This window comes from Argopecten irradians, chromosome 3 (assembly GCF_041381155.1).
Source record: "Argopecten irradians isolate NY chromosome 3, Ai_NY, whole genome shotgun sequence".
Lineage (NCBI taxonomy): Eukaryota > Metazoa > Mollusca > Bivalvia > Pectinida > Pectinidae > Argopecten > Argopecten irradians.
In genome coordinates, this window is record NC_091136.1 from 35,492,247 (window position 1) to 35,497,181 (window position 4,935).

Genomic DNA, 4,935 nt, shown 5'->3' on the forward strand with positions numbered 1-4,935 from the left:
ACAGATATTCAATCGGGTAAAGATAAGGGAATAATTTCTTTTAAACTAATAGGTTTTACAACTGAAAATACTTTGCGATATTCAAGATCATATATTTCTTTCTATATATGATTTTGAATAGGGACATAAATACCACGTATCTGCTTATTTTCACGGGTAAAAATCATATTTTTACTAAAACGTTTAAACAAAATTCATCTGATTAAAATTCAAAGACACATCTAAAATACAATACAATTTATACATCTGTAATTAACATCCATCTCGTTGTTTACATGCATCGGTAAGTAACAAATGTCTCGTTGTTTACATACATCTGTATGTAACATATGTGTCGTTGTTTACATACATCTGTATGTAACATATGTGTCGTTGTTTACATACATCTGTATGTATGCGTTGTTTACAACATCTGTATGTAACATATGTGTCGTTGTTTACATACATCTGTATGTAACATATGTGTCGTTGTTTACATACATCTGTATGTAACAAATGTGTCGTTGTTTACATACATCTGTATGTAACATATGTGTCGTTGTTTATATGAACAAGGTTCCTGACTATGCCAATTTTGCTGCAAAATCGAAAACATAACATCCCTGCAAAAATTGCTTTCTATAAAACACATTGTACGCATTTATACGTATGTCGGTAATAAACGTCTTCTATTGTCTTGAATAACCTCTAGCTGTAGTATTTATTCCAAACCTTAACCTTGAAGCAAATGTCATGAATATTGCGCAAGCCGTATTGTTCATTTGCACATACATGTTTCATATAAAGCGGCCGTTAAAAAGTATCGCCCATGAGGAAACATGCGAAAACGATTTTCTGTCTTCTTCATACTTTGAAATTGAATTAAAAATAATTTATTAGCCAATATTCTGCTGCAGAAAGCTTAAAACAGGACTGAACAAAGTTAATATCACGTATAATTGCAGTTCCTGGAATTAAAAGAAGATGCAAATTTCAAACTAATTACCGAAAAGACACAATTCCATGCAAATAGAAAATCCTGTAGGATGGTACTGACAGCTGACTTCGCCACTAGAACAATAGTTTGTTCTTGGTAGCATTGCTTCGAGGAAAATATGGAATGTATTTCACGAGCAGTTATGTTTACGTAATATAATGATGCGTCAATGCATTAATATGTGTTCATGGATTAAGTTTTACCAACAATACTATGTCAAAGTGTCTACCAACACTTGTGTATTTAACGGGGGCATTACGTGTATAACAAAACGTTGTCATAATCTAATGGTATTACATGTATTAATGCTAGAGTTTAAAGACACTTGCACAACGGAACGTTGGCATTTGCTAATTGTATAAATAATGACGCCATGTTGTCTTTTTGAAGACAACCTCAAAAACACTGTTAATAAGAAAGCGTGTTTATGTTGGAAATCAATTGCACTCCCATCGATTTTAGGTTAGATCGGTCGAATGTCGCGTCTGTCAGGTTGTTAATGAAGATAGCATCAAGGCACTTGGTTACGTAAATCTTTTGAAATGTTCCGATTGCTTTCCGGAACAATAAGTCATTCCGAAAAAAATGATGGCGTGAGAAGCAATGCTTCTGCTTCCTTTTTTATTAAAGAACCTTTGACATGTTCTTGTTGTTGTTTTCGCAATTAACTATGTAACGTCAGCATATTATGTTATTCGTTTCGATCAGATTCGACTATTTAAAAAGGATTTGCCAAGATTACAAGGGTTGTGTTACCTAACCAACTATTTTGTTATAACAAGATTTTGTAGATCTCCCTGCAATGATATATATTGATATTTTCATTCGGTAAAATTAAATCTTATATTTCTTGTAATCATTTTTGGCATGTGAGATGTTTCAATAATAATAAAAAAGTATTTTGTTCTTTATCTTTTTGAACATATATTTATATGTTGAACATATATTTTGTATTATTCAAAACAAATCTTATTTTTAAGAACACATCTTTAGTTTTTTAGAACAAATATAAATTTTATGAATATTGAAACGGTACACATGCCATAATCATTTTTGAAAAGGTAATGCTTTTATGATAGGCAAGGCAGAACAATGTTACGACATTGAAAAAGGAGCAAATGTAGGAATGGAAAAAGACAGGAATAAGTAACACTATTGTGTATTTTCCATCCTATCCCAATACTGTGACCCGCACATATACGTCATTTGGGTATTCTCACTCATGTTTCCCATGATATCGTCGCACTTAAGAAAGTGGTGCATTCACCCCAATGGAGAAAGGCTTTCGATTCTGTCTCCAGATGTTGCGGAAGCTTAATTAAGATAGCACCCGATAGCTTGGCGCCCTACGCCGCGAGGACAAATATTGCTCCTAGGATAATTAGATAGGCAAAACGTAAAAGCAATGTACGTTCACCATGACTTATTGAACAGAGCTTTGAAATGACCCTTAAATGTACTGAATGGGTTGATCGTATGTTTAACAAAAACAATCAATCAATTAACCCTCCATGTTCGTAGATACCTGCCAGTCACGTAGATTCTGACTACCAGACGAAGACAGATATTAGTGTTTGGTATATAGTCTTCGAGCCTCAATGAAGGTCAAGGTGATGCTAAGAATTTTGTCTAGACTAACAAAAAGAGATCACAGCAAGTTACGTCAGGGCAAAAATGAAACCGAAGGACAGCAAAAAAACAGATGACAGTATATTATATTTACTATGGTGAGAGATGGGTTTGATGTTTAGTTCTCTTTTAAACAAGCATAAGATGAGTTGCCATGTGTGATTCTCTCCCATAGCTCTCCAAGACACCCCACATTGTTTGTGTTCCTAATTCCATTAGCTAGTTATCAAAAATAACTTGGGAATAAAAAAGGATAAGGTATTCGGAGCTATAACAGGCTTTCAACACGTCCCGCTGACGATTTGTGTACATCAGCTCGTCTTTCGGTTTATTGCTAAGAACACTAATCCAAAGTCATGAGAGTAAAGTTTTAGTATCATATTGGTACGAAATGTACATGCTCTTAATGAGATTCTGAGACAGCGGATCATATATTAGAGGACCAATTTGAGCTCAGTCACATTATCCAAGATAGATGGAAGACCAACAAGGTGAAATGTTTAGACGCAGACGTCCTCTGGGATACGTTCTTCGGCGGTAGACTCGTGCCGTGACGATCACGTTTCTGTCGCTGGAATTAGCAGTAAGTAATAACGGTAACAACCAAGAGACCAAATATAACCCGGTCAATGGTTAATTATGTAAATGAACTGTTGTTTACACCATTGAATTATATACGCTATTGAGTCATCGTCCTTATAATGCAAATAAACGCGAGTTTAGTCATGCAGGTACCAGACTTGTACGCTAGAAAATAAAAAAACTTGGTAAAGCAGATCGGTGGGATACTTGTTTTTATAAGGGGAATTGAAATTAGAATAAATAAATAAATAAACGAATAATGAATGAGAACGACTGCCAAGGTCATTGTCTACACGCGATAGAGTAAAAATATAAGGAAATTCGAAGACATGGATGATTCCTTTAGAATGATTAATGTTGTAAATTTGTTAGGTTATCATATATATGGCCTTTTTACTTCAATTAGTGACATAAAATGATATTTAATTGGTTTTTGCTTATATTTCCTTCTCCTCAGCAACAGCAGTGGTATCATCAGTGTTTACAGAGGTTGTAGGACTAAAACAGAATGTGAAGTTGTATAGCAATAGTGACAGGAGCAATGTTCTCCAGTAGTAGCTGCAGTGTTCTATAGTTGTGCGAGTATCAGCAGTGCTGTGCAGTTGTATCAGCAGTGCTGTGCAGTTGTATCAGCAGTGCTGTGCAGTTGTATCAGCAGTGCTGTACAGTTAAATCAGCAATGCTGTGCAGTTAAATCAGCAGTGCTGTGCAGTTAAATCAGCAGTGCTGTGCAGTTGTATCAGCAGTGCTGTACAGTTAAATCAACAGTGCTGTGCAGTTGTATCAGCAGTGCTGTACAGTTAAATCAGCAATGCTGTGCAGTTAAATCAGCAATGCTCTGCAGTTAAATCAGCAGTGCTGTGCAGTTGTATCAGCAGTGCTGTAAGTTAAATCAGCAATGCTGTGCAGTTAAATCAGCAGTGCTGTGTAGTTGTATCAGCAGTGCTGTGCAGTTAAATCAGAAGTGCTGTGCAGTTAAATCAGCAGTGCTGTGCAGTTAAATCAGCAATGCTGTGCAGTTAAATCAGCAGTGCTGTGCAGTTAAATAAGCAATGCTGTGCAGTTAAATTAGCAGTGCTGTGCAGTTAAATCAGCAGTGCTGTGCAGATGTATCAGCAGTGCTGTGCAGTTGTATCAGCAGTGCTGTACAGTTAAATCAGCAGTGCTGTGCAGTTAAATCAGCAGTGCTGTGCAGGTGTATTGACGTTTTGTGCAGTATTACCTGGTCTTGTATCCTCAGTAGTGGCACCATTAACATCACGTCACAAATGACCTGATGTCTGGTGACCTGTTTGACTGCTATATTAGGGTAATCACCGACACTGTATCCATTTATTTATTTTAAATGATCTATCAATTGTATATCGGTCCAACACCCCACTCTATTAGATACGTCAGGAAATCGATGTCCAATCAACAGAAAATACCGATGATTAAGAGGCAATCAAGCCACGACTCCAAAATGAAATCTAATACGCTTCCTCGATCGGAATCGATCCAGTCAATTCTTTCATGATACACATATTTTATTTTATTTTTCACACGATTGCACGTTCCCATAGCGTCCCATATTTGGTAGATTTTGATGTATTGGCCCGGTAATGGTTTTCGGAAACACACCGTATTTATCACGGCAAAGACCTTTTAAGTTAATACAGTAGAACCGATTCAATTCAAGCGTTCGTTCATCGTACATAGTTATTAATGTTTGCTGCTTCCTGTGGACGCTTGTTCATGTAAGCTTCGGG